The sequence below is a fragment of the Podarcis bocagei genome, assembly GCF_964188305.1.
Source record: "Podarcis bocagei genome assembly, chromosome: 11".
Lineage (NCBI taxonomy): Eukaryota > Metazoa > Chordata > Lepidosauria > Squamata > Lacertidae > Podarcis > Podarcis bocagei.
The window spans coordinates 50,533,088-50,555,968 of NC_138136.1; the positions used below are offsets into that span (position 1 = coordinate 50,533,088).

Genomic DNA, 22,881 nt, shown 5'->3' on the forward strand with positions numbered 1-22,881 from the left:
AGAAGAAAAATAATCTACCCGTCTGAAGTACCTTAATGTCCAGCAGATAAAACCATTTGTCAGCTGGTGAGGAGAGGCAGTAACGTGTCTGTCTTGTGCCTAGATGAATTAAATTGCCTTTGTCCTGTGGTTCCTAAACTTCCTTCCCTCAGGGAAATTGCATCCATTTTGATGTCAAGGAATCCCTGAGCCAGCGGCAGTCATCCTGCCTCTTGAAGATGGGGACACTGTAGTATGCTTTTAATTTTAAAAAAATAATAATAAGTTATATTATTTATAATAAATATTACTTACAATATGCCCGCGCTGTGGAACACCCTCCCATCAGATGTCAAAGTGATACACAACTACCTGACATTTAGAAGACATCTGAAGGCAGCCCTGTTCAGGGAAGTTTTTAATGTGTGACATTTTAACGTATTTGTAATCTTTGTTGGAAGCCGCCCAGAGTGGCTGGGGAAGCCCAACCAGATGGGCGGGGTACAAATAATAAATTATATTGTTGTTGTTGTTGTTAAACTGCTTTGTTTTCAATTTGTATCTCTTGATTTTCTTTTCTTTGTTTGTCACGTTAGGCAAGGGTCCACAGCCCAGTTCCTAGCTGGCCAGGTGGGGCTCGCTAGCTCTGGGAGAAGGTGTATGATTCCTCAGCTGGAGTAGGCTCAGGACAGGTGAGGGTCACAGGCCTCATCAAGCCCAGATGCTGCAATCAAGTGCAAAAGGGAAGCCAAGCTGAGGTCTCTGCAAGACTCCAGGATCTCTGCAAGTGTTTGGTTTGGATTTCGGAAACATGGAATGACCGCAGACTTGACGTCCTGACTTGCTGGCAGGTAGGCCAGGGTTTTGGGACAGTGGGGTAGATTCCTGTTGACCCTCAGGGTTCTCTTTCAACGGGGCTTCTTTCTGAGGGAACACACATAGGATTGTAATTGGTTTGCAGCTTTTCCTCGTTCTGGTTTTATTCCCTTCTGCTCAACACTGACATAGTATCTTTCTGTTCCCTCTCTGACGCCTATTGTCTCAAACTTCATTAGTATGTGCGGTCAAGGATTTGGTATGAATTGTTTTCACATTTTCATGCCTAGTACACGTTAAGTGCTCTGGAAATAATGATGCGTTGTTATGCTCTCTCAGCCACACCAAAAAATAGTTCAAGTGGCCACAAAAACATATTGTGGAATCAAAGCTATTGTTATTTAAGTTTAGAATAACTAAATATAGAAAAATAAACAAAAAGCAGAAAATGTGCACACATGTTGAGACTAGGAATGAGTTTAAAGGTTTCGGAGGGGGGAAGCCTTCACCTGGTGCTGGAAAGAAATGCCAGGCAAGCTTCCCTAAGCGTTCTAAAGCCAAGGTGCCACCACGAAGAAGGACCTGCCAGCCATAACTTGCTGCCCTTCCTCAGTTGGTAGGGAAGCCCAGAGGAGTGTCTCCAGGGTTGATTCCAAAGTATGAGCATGTGCATGTGAACACAGCACAATCCTTCAGGTACTCTGACGCACAGCCACAAGAGTCATTAAGGTCAAATCCAGCACTCTGAACTGGGCCTGGAAGCAGGCTGGGAGCCAGGGCAAGTTGGCAAAGGACGGGCACAATGTGATCAGCGTGACGCCAGTGTAGCAGCCTCCTAGCAGCCATATCCCAAACTTTTGTTTCCAAACTGCCTTCAGAGGCACTCCCAGGTATAACGGAGCACAGTTGTCTTATGCTTGCTTAGTTCTTGCTTCCTTTGGCATTCTGTCTCCTCTGACATTCGTCTCTTTGTTCCCTGCTGGCTTCAACCATTTTTCTTTGGTGTCCGCCCCCCCCTTACACTTTTCAAGAACAAAATGATCAGGCCTTTCATTCCTCATTGTATACAGACGGAGGCATTTCAGCTGCTTAATCTGTACCGCAATAGGCAAGAGTAGCAAACTCCGATTGATGAGGCTGTCTCTCTCAAGGAGTTTTACTAATTTATCTGCCAGCTTGATGACTCACAGAAAATGGTCGCTTAAGGTTCAGAGAAGAGCACGGCATTAACTCTGCTGCTGCTGCTTTCCCCTCGTAATCAAAAGCATCTGTCATTTCTCACTTAAGCTTTTATTATTAAGTAGGGTATTTTTCCCCTCAGAAAAGCCTGACAGGCTGGCAGAAGTAATTTAGATTCTCATCTCTTTTTTCTTTTTTTTTGGTAAAAAATAAAATAAAATTGCAACTACTTTCAAGAGCCTTCATGTGCTGCTTTTGTTAATTATCCAGCTACAAGCCATTACTATTCAGGCTTGTTTGAAATCTCACTTGTATGAGATCATTCATTTTTTATTCTATATGTTGGCACTTGAATCAAGGGGATTATCTTAGTTATGACTAGGGAATGAATTGTTCAGCCCAATGGCATGTTACTTAGAAGTAAATTCCACTGTGTTCGTTCATTCATTCATTCATTCATTCATTATTAACATTATCATGGCGGCAAACACATCAATAATAATATTGCCATTTGACCCTTGTAAGTGGGTTGCGCTGTGGGTTAAACCACAGAGCCTAGGACTTGCTGATCAGAAGTTTAGCGGTTCAAATCCCCGCGATGGGGTGAGCTCCCGTTGTTCGGTCCCTGCTCCTGCACACCTAGCAGTTCGAAAGCACATCAAAGCGCAAGTAGATAAATAGGTACCACTCCGGCGGGAAGGTAAACTGCGTTTCCGTGTGCTGCTCTGGTTCGCCAGAAGCGGCTTAGTCATGCTGGCCACATGACCCGGAAGCTGTACGTCGTCTCCCTCGGCCAATAAAGCAAGATGAGCACCACAACCCCAGAGTCGGCCACGACTGGACCTAATGGTCAGGGGTCCCTTTACCTTTAGCTTTAAGTGGGTTTAGGGTTGCAGCCTAAACACCTGTATAAAAAAGTGGGTCCTATTGAGCACAATGGGAATTCCTTCCTAGCAGACATGCATTAGATTGTAGTGCACATCTCAGGATGGAGTAGCAAGTCTTGACCCAAAACCAAGGGAAAACACACTCAGAACTGCCAATGTGGCCTGAAAGCAAAGGCTCATATAATGGGGAATTTGTGTGAATGCAGGGTTTTTTCAAGGTGTGGGATGAATGAATGTGTCACCTTTGACTTCTTTCAGTTGTCAATGTTCCTAAACATCAGTCCAGTTCTCCACATTTCCACATCAATTGAAGATTGGGGGGGGGGGATCCCATCAAAACCAATCAACACTTTAGCGTGCATTTCTAATATTTACATTTTTATGCAATTTTATACACAATTTTGCCAAGCGATTCCCTCCAATTTAATGCATCTTGGTACATTATTTTCAGCAGTGCACACATTTTTGTGCACATTATTCACTTGGAGAACCGTGGAGTTTTTAAGGCAGCTTCGCATTAAAATGTCATCCAAACCGAAATGGTCCCCTGTTGATATTCAGAGCTAATTCCAACATCGCTATCCTTTCCCTCATTGTGGAAGCTTCTAAAAGAAATGTTTGTGGGGCAGAGGCTCCATCCACGTGGGGCTGTGACATTGAGAAACGTGGCCAGCACATTTTTCTGCTCTGGTATGCAAGTGGATACCGTATTTTTTGCTCTATAAGACTCACTTTTCCCCTCCTAAAAAGTAAGGGGAAATTTGTGTGCATCTTATGGAGTGAATACAGGCTGCGCAGCTATCCCAGAAGCCAGAACAGCAAGAGGGATTGCTGCTTTCACTGCGCAGCGATCCCTCTTGCTGTTCTGGCTTCTGAGATTCAGAATATTTTTTTTCTTGTTTTCCTCCTCCAAAAACTAGATGCGTCTTGTGGTCTGGTGCGTCTTATAGAGCAAAAAATACGGTAGTTCTGTTTCCCACTCAGTCATCTCACAGACCAGAAGGAGGGTAGCAATTAGGAGAGAAAGAGTCATGTCACTAACTCTTTCTCACATTTGGGAAGGCTGCATTTGATGGAATGGCGCAGTGCAGAAGCAGGGTCTCAGGACCGAGCAGTCAGGATTGTGGATGGTTAGCAATCCCACCCATCTGCTGGTGCCCCCACACAACCTCAACAAATGTTCTGTGAAGAAGATAAAACCACGAGTTTAATGTTCCCCATCATCCCTGTTAGATTTCTGGAGCATCTAATTGCACAACTATTCCGAATGTTGCTGATGCCCTGTGATGAAAGAGAGATGAAGAAATCCCTTTTATTTGCTTGGGGCTGATAGCGATGGGGCAGATCATGCCAGGCCCCGAAATAACGGGTTGGCTGGACAGTGTGACCCCTCGTTCATCAGACTCCAGCCCTTTGTGACAGCGCTGTCCAAACAATCCTATTCAAACAGAGACCGAAAGTGCAGGCAACATGTAACACAAACAGATATATACACGCACACACAAATTACTGCCTGGTACTGGGTTACCCCAAATCGACCTGCTTACCACATGTGTCCAACTGGTCAAAAGGGAAGGCATTTCCAGTAAGTGTGTGTTTAGTCCTTCATGTCCTGAGGCTCTTCCTTCACAGTGGGTTATATATCAGAGCCTCGCCTGGATCTATTGCATAAAAATGAGGTCTCAGCAGGCTGCAAGTAGGCCACAAAGAGAAGTGTGTTAAGAGTCCACGAAACTCAATTGTTTATTAATTTTTTTGGTGTTTTTTTTTTTTTAAACCAACGACAACAGCCCAACAAATAAACCAGGACTGGCCGGCACCTCTATTATTAATACTTTTATATAAGAGCTTTTATTTATATAAGACTTACATAAATATAATTTATATAATATTTCTTAGTCACTTGAGGCTATCTCCTTGAACTGGCTTTTGAGCTTTCCCAGGCAATTGGAAGGGATAGCTGTAAATTCCTAGGAGGAAACTGGGTCATTGGCTACCTAGGGTGAGAAACTTGCTTCGATTCTAGAGCTTTGAATGCTGGGACATTGGGGCACTGCACTAGGCTAAAGTAATATTTCGATTCCTGGGAGCAGGCATCAGGTATTTAGGAATCCAGGGAAATCCATGAGCAGAATGGCTTCTACTTCCACAATGGGACTTTCCCTCATCAAGCCACTCAGCAGTTCCAGGCAACATCACTAATCTGCTCTGAAGGGCTGAGGGACAGAGTTTGGGGGTGTTCAGGGACAGGAAAATAGGAGGAGTCACGTTGTACAAGCAGAAGACATCATCATCATAATTTATTATTTATACCCCGCCTATCTGGCTGAGTTTCCCCAGCCACTCTGGGCGGCTCCCAATCGAGTGTTAAAAACAATGCAGCATTAAATATTAAAAACTTCCCTAAACAGGGCTGCCTTCAGATGTATTTTAAAGATAAGATAGCTGCTTATTCCTTCACATCTGAAGGGAGAGTGTTCCACAGGGTGGGTGCTACTACCGAGAAGGCCCTCTGTCTGGTTCCCAGTAACCTCACAATGAGGGAACCACCAGAAGGCCCTCGGCGCTGGATTTCAGTGTCTGGGCTGAACGATGGGGGTGGAGTTGCAGATAGGTAGCCGTGTTGGTCTGCCATAGTCAAAATAAAAAAATTCCTTCCAGTAGCACCTTAAAGACCAACTAAGTTAGTTCTTGGTATGAGCTTTCGTGTGCATGCACACTTCTTCAGATACACTGAAACAGAAGTTGCCAGATCCTTCTATATAGTGAGAAGGTGGGGAGGGGTATTACTCAGAAGGGTGGTGAGGTGAGATGGGGGTGAGATGGGGGTGGAGACGCTCCTTCAGGTATACAGGACCAAGGCCATTTAGGGCTTTAAAGGTCAGCACCAACACTTTGAATTGTGCTTGGAAACGTACTGGGAGCCAATGCAGATCTCTCAGGACCAGTGTTATGTGGTCCTGGCAGCCACTCCCAATCACCAGTCTAGCTGCTGCATTCTGGATTAATTGCAGTTTCCGAGTCACCTTCAAAGGTAGTCCCACATAGAGTGCATTGCAGTAGTCTAAGTGGGAGATAACTAGAGCATGCACCACTCTGGTGAGATAATCCACGGGCAGGTAGGGTCTCAGCCTGCTTACCAGATGGAGTTGGTAGACAGCCACCCTGGACACAGAATTAACCCGTGCCTCCATGGACAGCTGTGAGTCCAAAATGACATTACACAGCATAGAGAGATACTTAGTGCTACGTTGAATATAGCCCCCATTTCTTCTGGGTCCTCCTTGGAGTGATCAGGCCCACAACACATCTGGAGGGAGTGACTTCAGCCCTCTGCTTCTCCATCCCAAAAGGATGATTCTCAGTGAGCTGAGACTATATGCAAAAGCTTACAATGTGGCCCATTACAATATTGGTCTGTGTGGATGTGTGGAAGCAAGCTTCCTTCACTCACATCCGCCCCTGGCTGGATCCATTCACTGGGGCTCTTAGGAGAGCTGAAAGTAGGAAAATAATTTAAGAAAAGCTCTGCTGGATCAGACCAAAAGCCACTTAGTTCAGCATACTGTTCACGCAGTGGCCAAACAGTTTGCCTTTGACCTGAACGAAACAGCTCTCTTCCCACTTGTGACTGCGTGTCGAGGTCCCCAAGCCACCCCTAAATAAATCCACACTTCACGCCATAATTTTTGTTTAAGGTTTTTGGCATAATTTTGGCCACAACTTTATTAAAATACAAACAATGTGAGCGGTTTCTTAGGCATTGGTTACGACTGTCTGTCCCCACCCAGGGACAGAACTGACATCCGCAAGCCTGCAAAGTCAGTGAGGGAAAACATTTTATGGGGAGTAGATGGAGCTGGGTACCAGACCCTCAGCTCTCCCCAAATGCTTCCAGGGGCTCTTGTGTGGTCCTATCTCCCTTTACAGGGGTGCGGACAAAAGCATGGTGAACCCCTGGATTCCTTTAACGGAATACACTTGCAGCAACTGCATTGTAGGGGCAGGCACAGCCAATCCATTCCCCTCCACCAACCAATTTTTTGTGGCCAAACAGTTTGCTTCTTGGAAGCCTACACGCAGGACCTGAACGAAACCGCTCTCTTCCCACTTGCTATTCCCAAAAATCACACTTCCTGTGGTTTGTACACTCATTCCTGTCACCCTAACGCCAACTCTCTGGGGGAAAAAAAGATCACCTGTCTCTAGTTGAAGAATTTTCTCTCTTTCTTTGTCTCTCCCATGCGTGCCTAGGAAGACTGCACTTAAGCTAAGACAAGACAAGTGATAAAAGCCTCATTATTCTGCCATGCTGATAAATACTTAGATTCTTATTAAATACGACAAATTATGAAGGCTGATCAGAATCGCCATCCACCGCAATCTTCAAAAATAACAGCCACTGCTGTCAAAGCTGCTCAGCTATTTTTCAAATCCAGTGACAGCCCTCCCCTCTTCCGCCTCCCGCGTTAGTAAATTGCTTTGGATGAGTTGCTTCGCTGGGGACAGAGATGTTTCCTTTCATTTATTTCAGATGCACTTGCTGTTAATCCCCAATGGGGAGTCGTTGCTCTCATGTTCTGCCTCAGTATGACGAGGTAACTTCTCCGATCTCTTTTGCAATGGAGATGTAAAATTTCCTGGTCATTTTGCATCCCACCCCCCAACTCAAATCCATGGACATTAATTCTAGAGAAGGTGTGTTAGCTGTGATGTAAATGTTACTTGTCAGATGCACTTAGAGCTGAATCCAGAGGCGCTTCTGTTTTGCTAATGCCTATCATTACCGCTACAAGACTTCATTCCCATGCATGCTTTTTTTCAAAGTACAGTGGTACCTCAGGTTACATATGCTTCAGGTTACACACGCTTCAGGTTACAGACTCCGCTAACCCAGAAATATTACCTCAGGTTAAGAACTTTGCTTCAGGATGAGAACAGAAATCATGCTTCGGCGGCACAGTGGCAGCAGGAGGCCCCATTAGCTAAAGTGGTGCTTCAGGTTAAGAACAGTTTCAGGTTAAGTACGGACCTCCGGAACGAATTAAGTACTTAACCCGAGGTACCACTGTAAGGTCCATGGTTGCAAATCCAGAACTGGTGTTAAGTACCTGCTTGCATTAATAATAATAATAATAATAATAATAATAATAATAATAATAATAATAAATAAATAAATAAATAAATAAATAAATAATTTATTTATACCCTGCCCATCTGGCTGGGTCTTCCCAGCCACCCTGGGTGGCTTCCAACAAAGTATTAAAATACAGTGGTCTGTTAAACATTAAAAGCTTCCCTAAACAGGGCTGCCTTCAGATGTCTTCTAAAAGTCTGGTCGTTGTTCTTCTCTTTGACATCTGGTGGGAGGGCGTTCCAGTGGGTGGGTGCCACTACCGAGAAGGCCCTCTGCCTGGTTCCCTGTAACATTTAGCATGCAGGGCCCCCTCCGCTTTCATGCAAATAAAGATCCCCATCAGCTGGCAGTTGTAATAATTATCAGCAGTAAGAGGTGCCTTCACTGCAGCTGTCCTGAAGGAAACCTCTCCTCTGAAGCCACCATTTGCATTGGGTGGGAATCGCCACACACTAAGGAAAGAAGAAGAGCTTGCTGAATCGGACCAGTGGCTCATCTAGGTCAGCATCCTGCTCTCTCGAGATGCCTGTGGGAAACCAGCAAGCTCTTGAGCCCAAGAGCAGCCTCCCTGGTGCCAAAGAGCAGGATTTCCTCCCAATGCAAATGATAGGGAGGGAGAGGAGTTAGCAGTAAGCATAAGATGAGAGTAAAGTCAATTCTCAGAACAGTACAGTGGTACCTCGGGTTACAGGTGCTTCAGGTTACATACGCTTCAGGTTACAGACTCCACTAACCCAGAAATAGTACCTTGGGTTAAGCACTTTACCTCAGGATGAGAACAGAAATTGTGTGGCGGCAGCGGGAAGCCCCATTAGCTAAAGTGGTACCTCAGGTTAAGAACAGTTTCAGGTTAAGAACGGACCTCCAGAACGAATTACGTTCTTAACCCGAGGTACCACTGTACTATTTTTTAAAAAATACACTGCCATGTGACCCCTCCCAGGAGATTCCCCATGTAAACTGCTGCTGCAGACGAAAGGTGATGGTGAGGAGCTTTTCTAGAGAGGCGACAAATACACATTTACATGTGATGTTGGAATAAAAAGAAAACGGAACAGTGAGTTTGCCGTAGGGTGAGGCAGCCTCCCCTAGAAGGCAGATTTTTAGGAATCGAAAGGCAGGAAGTGGTAAATTATTTAGCTGCAGTTTTATTCCTGAGGAGCAACATCAAGATTATCTGCCTTGGGGAGCGAAAAGGTTTGGTTCATCTCTGTGAAAGTGAATATGGAAGGAGATAGTGATTGGGAGACACAGATAAGCTGGGAAATGTTAATACCTGCTTTCAAACTTTTGGAAAATCAAAGGAGATGTTAGGCTTCTGGGGTTTTTAAAGAGTCAATTCACACATCCCTTTTCTTATGAGAGGAAGTTAACACAGATTTACTTGATTTGAGTGGTTTGAATCTACCCCATCACTTATCTCAGTTTTTCTGACATGGATGCCTGAAGCCTACTCCTGACTTCTGTAGGCAATGGATTGGATGCTCAAGGGCTAGTTTCTCTCTATTGGTACCCTGCATAGCAAATATTGTCTAGATAATAAATCATTAATCATCATTATTTACACTGAGATATCTGTGGACGTGGCATTTTGCGAAGAACAGGCCTGATAGGTCCCTGACTCTAGCATCTTACAATCTGAAAAGAAATACAGGGAAAGGGAGGAGACAGGGGGAGGAGTATGTTGTTATTTCAAATTACATGCACTTTGGCTCAGTGACAACATTGGGCATTAGGACTAGGTGTTGTTCCAAAGGATTCTAGGGAAAGATGGGCTTTGATGAGGAAGGGAGAGAGGCAAATATAAGGACACAAGAAGAGCCTTGATAGATAGATGCTGGTTCAGCATCTTGTTATCACAATGGCCAAGCAAAGCAGGTGTGCTGATGGGGAGGACCTCAGTGTAATAATAATAATAATAATAATAATAATAATAATAATAATAATAATAATAATAATAATAATAATAGATTTATTATTTATACCCCGCCTATCTGGGCGGCTTTCAACAAAATATTAATAGACAGTAATGCATCAAACATTAAAAGCTTCCCTAAACAGCTTCCCTAAACAGGGTTGCCTTCAGATGTCTTCTAAAAGTCTGGTAGTTGTTGTTCTCTTTGACATCTGGTGGGAGGGCGTTCCACAGGGCGGGTGCCACTACCGAGAAGGCCCTCTGCCTGGTTCCCTGTAACTTGGCTTCTTGCAGTGAGGAGGAACAGCACTAGACCCACTTGTGATTCCCAACAACTGTCACTGTCAATATATGGTAGTCAATGTGGTGCCCTCCAGATGTTGTTGGACTACACATCCCATCATCCCTGACCATGCTAGCTGAGGCTGATGGGAGTCCAACAACATCTGGAGGGCACTGCGTTGGCTATATATGCTGGCTATATATGCTGGCTGGGGTTGATGAGACCTGGAATGGTGCTCTAGTGTGAACCAGTCAATTTCTAAGGCAGTGGTGGGGAACCACGGTGCTTCCCAAGAGCGGAGCACACTTGCTGGCTGTGGGCAATGGACATAACAGTACAGTCAGGCTAGCTACCAGCCACGCAGAAGCTGAAGAGAAGCTGTACCAACATCTGTCCCTCCAGGCAAGCATCACAGTTCACACAGAAATTCCAGCCAGGCAAAAGCACTTGAGGAGGCTGTGGAACCGGACCATTGAAGGCTGCATCCTGGGAAGAGTGGGTTTGGCCTGTAACAGTCCCAAGGGCCAGATGGAAAGCCTTCAAGGGCCACCTTTTGACTCTGGGTTTGAGGATCTCCACCAACAGGGTTTCTTAGCGCTTTCTGTTTTTATTTCTGTAGACCAAAATGTCTGCCCTTTTGTATATCTGCCTAATCGTGTATATTTTCACTGTGCCTTTTGCTTTTAAAGGGTTGGGGCTTCCATAACTTCAAAGATGTGATTTCCTTGGGGGCATGGCATGGGTGATGGATTGTAGGGACATCAAGGAGAAGGGCTGACATTTTTCAAAGTTACATGTCGGTGGCTCAGCCACAACTAATATTTGCTAGCCATTGATCTGACTTCCCTTGCTGTTATTCTTTAACTTCAGCGTGAGGTTCAAAGTTCTGTCATTTGTTTAAAAACTGATTTCATTGCTAGGGCATGTCCTCCAGCTAATCTAACAAGTGATAGAGGGCTGGAGGGGGAAATAGAAGGGGGGGGGACTGACCAGGTGGAAATTTCTGATGCTTGCAGGCAGAAGAAAAATGCACGCTTAAGTGTCAACATGTGGCCGTGCCATGTAGGAAATAGTCCAGCATTATTAAAGATAAGAATACTGACTATAAGGATCTTAAAAGCACAAACTATAAGGATTACGCTTCACACACTGCAAACATGGCAGCAAACCTAGTTTGTCTCAGATTCTACTCTTGCCAGTGAGATGCAGCAAACCATAGTGGACAACAGGTGTGTTTGCAAATACATATTTCTGGCAGTGCTACTGGACACACTGAGGGAGACACTTGATTTCTTTAAGGTGTACCTCTCAGAAAGCAGTGTGTGAAATATCTCTCAGTGACTGCATGCTGATTTCAGTGTTCAAGGGGAGCCCTTTTTGCCAAACATTGCCTGGGTCCTGGGCCCACCCTGGAATGCCCTGAAATGCGGCCTAGTGTCTTGATATTTAGACAGCTACCAAATGTATTTTTGTTCAAGAGCGATTTCCCTGGTGTGACCCAGTCATTTTAAGGAATATTGACTAGAAATTGTTGTTAGGAGAGCAGGCAGCTTGGATGACTTGAACTGAAAGTTCAAAGGCTTTATTCATGCAGGAGCAGATTTTTATTTGCAGGAACTGTTTATAGGATGAGTAGAGGAGAGAAATAACAGGCATCTTCTCTCACCATGTTAGGTGAGACAAAACAAAATGGCTCAGCTTTTAGGGATGAACTTAGACAGAGGGGCTACAAGCAAAGTGTTGGCTAGATTGCTAGACAAAGAGTGGGCTTGTGTGGTTTAAAGTAACACATGCAATAGCGAAAGGCTCAAAAGAAGGAAATGTCTTTGCTTTTCTCCAACATTTGTTTTATTGTTTTTAGTTGATTTGACACTGTAGTTTTTGTATTTTATATTATTTTATTGTAAACCACTTTAGTAGCTTAGGGCTGTGAAGTAATTTGCAAGTCAATGTATTCTCCCATTGTAGACGTGCTTGTTTACCAATATCTGCAGATCAATGCATCCTGCTTATATTGCCTCTTGCACAGGTATGTCTTGCATCAACCAGGACTCAGGTCTTTTCCTCCATGGCACCCAGGCTTTGGGATAACTTATCAGGAGGTTAGGCAGGGACCATCTTGATCATCAATCTGACATGTTTTGAAGATCTACTTGTTCATGCAAACACTTACCGATTTGTATTGTTACTAACAATCATTGTTAGTAATTAATCTTATTGACCTGGTTTTTTCTACGGTGGATTTGTATTGTTGCAAATGGCTTTTTAAAATGCCTTATAATATGGAGTATTAATGTATTTCTCAATATATAATTTTTTCCTTTCCATACTGCCCTAGGGTTTCTTTTAATGGAGAGTGGTATATAGATGCTTTTAATAAAAGCAGCCGCCACCATCATAATGTGACCTTTTCATTTATTTATTTATTTATTCAATAGGTATGGAGCCATTTTCAAAACATCCAATTCCTAGTACATCTTAGGCACTTCCAGATATTAAATAATATTGATTTTTAATATATTAACTGGACTCATTCATTTTAATACAAGCAGCACTGTGAATGCTCTCTGAAGGATGTAAGCCAGTTCTAAATGGATTTTCTTATTATATTTTATTTGATCATTAGTATAATGACCTATTCAGTTAAATAATAAAATTTGATATACCTCAATTAACCACCCATCTTTTAAGCAATTAACTTGATTAAATATTGGAAACTCTCAACAAAATTGCACTTTTGGAGGCTCTGGAGGAAGGAAGGGGTGGGGAAAGAGGACAAGAGAGTTTCCTAAATTTGAAGCCACCATTTTCTGGCTGCTGAAAACACACGCTTAAACTGTTTTCATCAAATTTGCCAAAGGGAGGCTCAGGTCTAGGTTCTGGGAGGATCCCACACCTAAGATTTTTTGTTGTGGTCAGTAATTAGCTGGGGGCAATTTTTATTTTGTGATAAAATATTTGGTTAGTCACTCCAATGAATATGAAAATGGATTGGTTAACTGGATTTCCTGGATCAAGGACAACATACTCAGAGTAGACCCATTGAAAAGTCCGTTGATTTCAGGGGGTTTACTTATTTACACCATCACTTTAAACCATTGGTAGGCAAACTAAGGTTTGGGGGCCCACCCTGGAATCAGTTACCAGCTGAAATGCGGCCTAGTGTCTTGATATTTAGACAGTTACCAAATGTATTTTTGTTCAAGAGCGATTTCCCTGGTTTGACCCAGTCATTTTAAGGAATATTGACTAGAAATTGTTGTTAGGAGAGCAGGCAGCTTGGATGACTTGAATTGAAAGTTCAAAGGCTTTATTCATGCAGGAGCAGATTTTTATTTGAAGGAACTGTTTATAGGATGAGTAGAGGAGAGAAAAACAGGCATCTTCTCTCACCATGTTAGGCGAGACAAAACAAAATGGCTCCGCTATTATGGATGAACCTAGACAGAGGGGCTACAAGCAAAGTGTTGGCTTGATTGCTAGATTTATTTATTTTTCTAATTGGATACACTGGAATGACGGTTTATTTGCCAGATAAAGCAAAAGTAAAGTCTACATTATGTGTGAATTGTGTTTGGTGTGAGTCCTTTCTGTGTTGCTATTAGAAATGCACTGTTTCTGAATATGCACTGTTTGGAAATGCACACTTGAATATAGTCATAGATCAAGCAGGACTATGTTGATTGATCACCTTACATTTAAGATTTTCTCTGTTGATATTCCTGCTGATTTTGTGTGATTTTTCTTAAATTTGTAAATAGTACGTTTTAAAAAGAGTAGTGTTTGAAATACAAATATTAAACTTTCAAGGAAACAAGCCATGTAATTTAAAGTACAATATGTGTCTATTTTCATAACTTCTTATTAAATTTTTCTTCTCCATCAGATGAACAATAGCCAGTAATTCCCTTCATAAATCTTAAGAAAATAAAATGGAAAAGGAACATGATCTTTAATCAAATCAGCATTTATGTTTGTATATCTAATGGAAGTATGTTTTCAAAGATATTCCAAATTAGAACACTGGATTATATTCAACTAAGGCCTCCTCAGAGCAGACCATTGAAATGTATGAACCTAAGATGTCCATTAGCTTCAATGGGTCTATTATGATTAGAACGAGTGTTGAATACCATCCAGTGTGTTATTTACTTCATTGGCATCCATCTGTCTTGGGAGACAATAGACTACTACTCTATAACAAAGTTTTTAGGATAGCTCACTTATACATTTGCTGTTTTGCTTATTTTTTCAACGCACAAATCTATAAGCTCATTATGGCAGATGAGCTCATTATCCTCCCTGTCCAGAAGTAGTTAAGCAATCTAATGGGTTTGGAAACACAGCAAATTTCTTCTGGAATGTTTGAAAGCTTTTACCATTCGGAAATTGTCTTCATTCAGGCTGAAAGATAGTTTCAGAACTCAACAGTGTCCTCTTTGAAAGATTTACTGTGAATTCCAAGAATCCTGATTTCAGCAAATCAGAAGTTAAAGTGAAGGGAAAAAATTGCTCTTGTTCCCCTTGAACGTCAATCCTGGTGCAGAATTCAGAGGCACCAGTTTGAAGATACAACGCCAAACCCGGCCCAACTGCAGTTGGCTGCCAGTCAGTTTCCTGGCCCAGTTCAAAGTGTTGGTTTTGATCTAGAAAGCCTTCAAAGGCTCAGGATCACACTACCTTCTCAAGGATTGCCTCTTCCCATATGAACTGACCCGGACCCTGAAATCATCCTCTGAAGCCCTTCTTAGTGTCGACCCTCCACAAAATGTCTGCAGGGTGGCAACACGAGAATAGAACTTTCCTGCAGCGGCTTCCAACTTCCAACATATTTTTAGGTGCCAGGCCAAAATGCTCTTCTCCCAGGCCTTGGGCTGATTAAACTATCTATGGCCTTTTAAACTGTGGGTGGGTGGGATTATTGTTTGGTTTGTTACTATGTTAGGTATTTTTGTGTTTTCACATTGTAAACTGCCCCGTGAACCTTGGGTGAAGGCGGTGTAGAAATTTTTAATAATAATACCATTAAGCTGGTTTACCAAAATTAAAGAAACACACCTTTCACTGAATGTGCACAGATATTGCCGGTTGTTTGTTCTTATAAAATAGGAGATATTACAACCAAGTTTATTCCCCCACCCCCGTGACAGTGCCTCTGCTGGTCCTTATTGCTCCAGCAAATGTGGTTTAAGAAGATGAGATGTTCATTCCCTTTATATCTACCGGCAACTTCCTCATGGTTTTGGTATCAGGTTTATTTCCTCTTGCTCTCCCTGTGGGAGTTTACTGGCTTGAATTTGGGCCTTATGCCCATCCAACATCCAATGTGGCACTAAAATGGTTCACCTCCAGTTTCATATCCAGGTGTGTTATCCTCTTAATGTCTCACTAGACTCTTAACATCAGGCTTGAAATACCTACATTGGCTCCCAGTACGTTTCCGAGCACAATTCAAAGTGTTGGTGCTGACCTTTAAAGTCCTAAACGGCTTCGGCTCAGTATACCTGAAGGAGCGTCTCCACCTCCATCGTTCAGCCCGGACACTGAGGTCCAGCACCGAGGGCCTTCTGGCAGTTCCCTCCCTGCGAGAAGCCAAGTTACAGGGAACCAGGCAGAGGGCCTTCTTGGTAGTGGCACCTGTGGAATGCCATCTCATCAGATGTCAAGGAAATAAACAACTATCTGACTTTTGTAAGACCTCTGAAGGCAGCAGCCCTGTTCAGGGAAGTTTTTAATGACTGGTGTTTTAATGTATTTTTGATCTTTTGTTGGAAGCTGCCCAGATGGGCAGGGTATAAATAATAATAATAATAATAATAATAATAATAATAATAATAATAATCCATATGTTTTACAGCTGGAGGCTGAATGTTGCAGCCGAAGAAGGCGCCTGAAACCTCTTTTGAGTATGTGCCTGCAAATATTGTTACACATCACTCCAACCCTCTGAAAATGAGAGACACCAGGTGTTCCAGTGCTTATCTAAGACTTGGAAGGAAGGTCAGTGGAAACTGTTGTGTCTTTAGGATATATGGGTTTGTTTGTGCATATATACAACCTGAACATAAGATGGAGGGCCTCACAGCATCAAGGCCCCAACAGATCTTGCTCCTATGTTAGTCACAGCTTTAGAGCCAGCACACAGCAAGGCATCTTTCTCCCCTCAGATCTTGCAGCATCTCTCTGCTTCCAGCTCACTCACACCCGGCAACTGTACATTCCAGCCCCCCTTGGTTACCCTTTTTGGTTGAGTCTCCCTTGGGTGCAGCTAGTAGCAACCCAGCTCATCCATTTGAAATGAAGCAGAGCACCCTAAGTGCTACTTGGGGGTAGTTTTGGATCCCTTGGGTGAGAAACCAAGGCAGTGAATGGTATTTATACGAGGCACCTCGTTTATCTAATAGTTTTCTGTTCTGTCCTTTTGTTTTAGGGGGGTGAAAACAGATGATGTGTTACTGCCTGGCAGTTAGGAAAAGGTGCTTTCTGTTCCTCCTGCCCCCATGTGAACCCCTGCTATTGGGCATATATTGTATGCCACCCCCCACCTCCAGAATGAGAGGGACTGCTTGGCATGAATGCTTTATTTAGAGGGTGGGGTGTATTGCTTTGTATGTCAGTATTTGTCTAGGTCTCATGAGTGGGCTGTTGGGGATGCAATGCAGAATTATCGGAACTGCGTGCTAGAGGAGTAAAGTTTGAGTACATTGTAGGGTTTCTGTGTTTGGTTGTTGTGGATGTGCTAATTATGTGTACGCCGGCTCCCTCAGCCAATAAAGTGAGATGAGCGCCACAACCCCAGAGTCGGCCACAACTGGACCTAATGGTCAGGGGTCCCTTGTGCTTATGGGGTTGGGAATTTAACTGGATTGGGTTGTTTAATTACGTCATTGGGCATATGGTAGGTCAGAAAGAGTTTTTTCTTTTCTTTTGCTCAGTTGCGAATTACAGTATTTTAAAACGAGTTTTCATTGTATTTTTTGGTAGGTACCTCGGTTTCCGAACATTATCCTTTCTGGAAGACCTTTCAGGTTCTGAAATTTTCGAAAACTGAAAACTCAGAACGGAAATCCCAATACGGAAGTCGTGTTTCTGGTTTGACTTCCGAGGCATGTTCGAAAACCGAAGCATTTACTTCCCGGTTTACAGTGTTCAAATTCCGAAATGTTCGTCAATGGAGATGTTCGAAAACCGAGATATCACTGTAGCTGATTTTCGGGTCTTTCATTCTGATGTTGACGAGGGCGCCTATCTAGTTAGGGGTGTTTTATAATGTGGATTCTCGCCCCCTTAGCATTTTTGTATTTGATCTTTGTTTATGATACGTTGTGAACTACTTTGAGCGATCCCTGCTCCCTACTTAAATAAAATAAATAATATATTTGGCTGGGGAATAATCCAAATTTTAGAAACATAGCCAGGTTTGTACACTTCATTTGTAGTGCAACATCTTTCATCCAGTGTTCTCCCTCAGAATTTCAGAGAAGCAAACTTGTTCCGTTGTTTTTTTTTTAAAAAAGCTTTAATTTTACATCTGCATTTGAGCATTCAAACCACCACAATCCTGGTTTGTTTTCATATTACTCACAGAAAACTAAAGTAGTAACAGAGGTGGGTAGGCTGTACTACTCATCTCTCCACCAACGTGTACAGATTTAAGTTCTTCCACAGGTGGAATGCTAACAAACAGTGACTTTTGAGATAGAATTCCTGCAGTCATGCTCACTCGCCACAGTGCAAAGGGCAACAAACAAAACCAACAGGTCATTTAGGTTGGTTTGCTATATTGGGATGAGGTGAGGAATGGGCTCTGACAAGGAGGCATGTGATTAGCCTTCACAGCAACGTCCTCTACTGATTTGTCAGCAAATGGTCAAATACATGAAGCTCAAAAACATAAAAGGGGGGGGGAGAGACTTCAGGAACAGTACTGGCTGCAAGATAAATAAGCGAGAAAGATTCCTTCCCAACAGGGATTATGGCAGCACCTGGCGGCCTACAGCTGTGCCTGCCTCCTTTACTTTTAGCCTTCCTATGCCAGGAAGCCAAATCTACCCACTCTTTTAATTTCCCACAATGCAACTCCTCTAAGGCCTTTTGTTTTGTAGGACCCATCTCTCCTGCTCAGTCTATACTGTTCAACTTTGGTTGGGATGGTTTTGCTTTTTATAACTGCATGTTACGCTGTTGCAACCGGTCCTAAAACCTTATGGTTGAAGGGCAAGTAGGAATATGAAGAACGTTGTTGTGTGTCATTTGTGGGAAATTAAAATGGCGGCTCAACACAGGTAAGCCCACCGGGGGCCCACTTACCAAGAAAAGGGAGCCTGCCCCCAAGGACAATTTGCCCAGGACTCCCCAATGCGGGATCTGGCCCAACTCCTCCTGCTCTCCTTATTGGCTCCTCTTTCTAACACTACTTTTTTCTTAATTTGCTACTCCAAAACACCAGAAGCTCCAGTTTATATGGGAAAGAGGCCACAGGTGTGCTGTGCAGATGATTATTCATAGCCAGTACCACATTCTGGGACTGGTGTGGAAGCAATCTCATGTTATCTTAGTGCATCTGCTCACCTTTACTTGCTACCTGAGCTTTCAACTAGTGTTGCCAGGGACTGAAGCTGAGGCCAAGCAGGTAACAATCAGGAAGGCAGAAAGCTGCATAATTCCACCAATATGGATGAAATCTAGAAGCAGGCGGATTTTGATTTGTTTGGAAGACTGGCTTGACATTGCATGAAATGGAACATTTTTTCTGGATTTGGTCAGGCAAAAGTGACAATGGAACTAATCTGAAAACATTTCAAAACACCCATTTTAATCAGAAGGTGCACCTTGGCGGTTGCTGCTACAGTTCCCAGGCATATCTATATATGCTCAAGTTTCAGACTCCGTTCATGCCACAGAATAAAAATAAAATAAAATCCATATCTGTAAGTTTTCTCCCATTAACAGCCTGAAGGCTTATAACGCAGACCGACAAGCAAAAATGGCAGAAATGGGCTGCTGTGAAACAAGTGACTAAAAAGCACAACAAAAGGTTTGGGAAGCACAAAAGAGCGAACATAATGGAAGGTCACAGAGGAACAGTCTATAGCAAGATCAGAAAGCCTGTCTTTATGGCAGAGCATCCTAACACTTTGCTCTGTTTGTACTCTCTCCAAACCACACCATAAGATCCAGGGTCATTTCACAAAAGTAGCTGGCTAGGAACACCTCAGGCTTCTGGGATCTACTTTTTAATTTTTTAAACCACCAATTAGAGGCACGTGTAGAATAATGGGGGCGAGTGTACAGCAGAGTCAATTACGTACTGCGCTGCGTGACTCATCCACTGTATTTACAAATACAAGCCTACACCCGAGTCGGTGTTTCTAACACAAAACTCAAAGGAGCTGGTACAGCTCCCAAAGGCAACCAATTAATACTCGCATTTTACAGGCGAGGAGCACTGTGGCTAAGAAATTAGTGAATTAGCAATTTGGAAGAGATTTAATTTCCAAAGTGGCTTGCCATTGTTAAACTTACGGGAATGGAAAAAACAACACCACCACCTTCACTGATCTCCTGGAAGGTTACTCTGCAAATTTATACCAGAAGACCCTGGTGTAGGGTACCGGGTGATATTGGGGGGCACATGGGCATGACTTAGCCCACTTGACAATTTGATTTTGTAACTGTATAATCCTTTGTTAGGGAATAGAACGGGAAGGATGCTAGCAAACTCCTGTTTGTTGATATAATTTCGCAATCAAACATGAAATCTTCCCTCCCTCCTGATCATAACCGTGCTAGATAGTTGCTATTTTCCTATGTGCCAAAATGTTCCTTCTGTGTAGGGGTGATCTGCCCCCTCCCCCTTTTTAAGCGCTTGATTTGAAAACGTGTCATAGCTTATAAAGTCAAAGGAACTATTTAAAATTAAACTATTTGTGAGGTTTGCTTCCTCCCTTCACCTCCCTGCTCTTTTCTGTCAACTGGAAGCAACATCCCTCAACCATCATGTGATCAAGTGAGTGAGACGCCACATTGCTACAGGGCCAAACTAGGGGGCAAGGGCAGTGGGCCCAGCTTATCAAAGTTGGGTCCATGGAGATGGAGAAAAATTAAAGGAAGTGAGGTGCCGATAACCTACCTGACAAGAGACACGCATTACATGATGGGTAGGATTGCCTCTATGTCAAAGGAATAATAAACTCAGGCTAAATGTGGCCCACTGGGCTTCTCTGCCCTACATCCTTGGGACTCTCCAGAGTGTTTTGACAGCTGACAGGAAAGTTCTGGGCCCCTGCAGGTCTGGAAAAGGCTAGGGGCTTGAAATGCAGTTGACTTTCATTCACAGAAAGTAACACGGTGTGGTCTCCCTGGCTGGACTCCTTCAGCTGCAAACTGGGCTCCCCTCCAGCTCCTCACTCTGGAGCCTTCCCAAACAGAGTCTGCAACGTAGGGGATGAGCTCCTCCTCTGGGCTTGTCTAGTCCATTGCTCAGCAACATGTAGGACTCTCCCAGAGCGGGGTGTGAGAGGAGGAGAGCCAGCAGGACTGAGACTGTCCTGTAAGGGCCTCCTTCTTTTGACCTTGCTTGATGACTCCAACCTGCTGCTTCCACCGCCTCTCAGCTCATCCTTTCCCCAGCCTCTTCCCTATTGTCCCACCACCAGGACCCAAGGTCTAAGTCCTCGTCTTCCTGGTCCTCCTCCTGGGCAGAAGGCTCCCACCACTCCTGAGTCCAGGCAGTCCCCGAGACACATGCTACATGTCCTTGCTAGGCTACCATCACACACACATTTGTCTGGATGGATGTAGAGAAGTGAGTATGGCTGGCTTTGTACAGTATGGTTACTGTACAAAGAAAGCAATCACTTCCATTTTCCCACCACCATGTGGCTCTTGTGAGAGTTGCCCACTAGGTAATATGGCCCCTAGACTTAAAAAGGTTCCCTACCTTGATCCAAATATAAAGATTGGCAGTCATTAGTTATTAGCAGCCCAGCCAAGACAACAATTATACTTTACATTCTGTAAATCTGGTTTCCGTGTCTGGTTTCTGATTCACGTTTATGTTCCAAATTTCAAAATTGTGGTCTCCTTATGTTTTAGCCCCCAGACAGAGGAAGGAACTGCTTAAATTTACCATTATTGTTTATTATTTAAGTTTGCTACATGGTATCAACAACTAGAGCTCAGATTTTATAGGTTATATTCAACGTTAGTCATACTCAACAGTGAAAAAGTAATAATGGGCATGACTAACTTTGAACACATTCATTTCAAAGGGTCTGCTCTTGAGTAGAATTTAGTTTGACACCCCCCCCCCCAACACTGATTTTGTGCATGGCTGGAAATCTAGTACAAAGCTAAATAAAAGGCGAGGGCCCAAAAACAAAATTGGAAAAAGAAAAATAGTTGAAAATGGAAAAAAATAACATACTTTCTGTCTTTCTGGTGACATTGTCTTCCAGGAGTTGAAGGGGCAGAATGCTCGAGAGAAATGCCAATTAGCGTTATACTCTTGTGAGTTAGAAGCCGGTTATGATCCAAGCTGGGTTTCACCAGAAACAAATTACCCATTTTCTTGTTTTATGAAAAGGCTACAGATGGAGTAGATAAAACGGAGGGGAGAGAAGAGGCAGGAAGACAGGGCGGATGAATAGAAAAACAAGAGTGCTGTCATCTTTTATAGTTTCATCGTATATCGGTTTAAGATCACATCACCTGTGGAAATGCCCTAGTATCTCAGTTCATTGCATGCTTACTCAGAAGCAAATCCCACTATGTTCAATAGGGCTTCCTCCCTTAGCTGGATAGCAGCTCATTTGCCAGTTTTGACTTGGGTGGGCTGACTAAAACCAGCCAATGTGATTTATTCAATTAGTTCTGCTATCATTCCCTTTCAAGTGGACCACAGGTACCATACCTGCTCTTTCCCCCTTTAATCTAGTACATAACAGTTACAAGTCAAGCATTATCGTTTAATCATGCAACATGTCATAGATTACAAAACTGACTAGATAACTGTATATATTAAATAAATCTTGGTCAGGGGAAGAAACAAAAACAAAAAACCCCGAACACCCAGCCCCTCAAAATACAATTAGTGTCTGCAGATTCAGCTCTGTAGGTGTTGTTTCAGCTGCATCCAAATTTGCAACTGAAAATGATTGCACCAAAAAGACAGGGGGCAGTGAGAAGGTATATCGTCACATTAATGTTTATGATTTCTTTTTTAAAAAAAAAAGATAGGGAGAAAGAGATGAGCTCCAATGTGGTACAATAAAGTGCTTCTAGAATTGGTGCAGTTAAAAATAAAGGGGAAAAAATATATATCCTCATTTAGAGACCATTAGCAAATGTATAGAGACAGGAGTTTGTGTGGATCTGGTCTTCACAGCCTTTGTCCAAATCAAGCGGTGCCAGGATTAGTTCAGAATGCCTCCATTGCAAAGAGTAGAGAATTAAACAGTCACTGTACAAAGGTAAGCAGCAGGATTAAGCACCCCCCTCAAGACAATAATGCCATCTCCATCACCAAAAGAGCTATATAATACATATCAATATTATTAAAGAATAATGAAACAATTTCCTTATTGAATGAGAGATTTGGCATGCTGTGTTACGGTCCTCTTGTAAATATTCTGTCGATTTGTATAAAATACTTTACATCCGAATCACTGTTTTCTCTCTCCGT

General features: G+C 43.1%; 1 long non-coding RNA gene across 1 annotated transcript; it reads left to right on the forward strand.

Annotated features, from left to right (window-relative positions):
- The first annotated feature begins 579 nt into the window (after positions 1-579).
- On the forward strand, positions 580-22,417 carry LOC308597384. The gene is made up of 3 exons (XR_014012911.1): positions 580-830; positions 16,054-16,196; positions 17,181-22,417. It is a non-coding gene; the product is annotated as an uncharacterized lncRNA (long non-coding RNA).
- Positions 22,418-22,881: the final 464 nt, after the last annotated feature.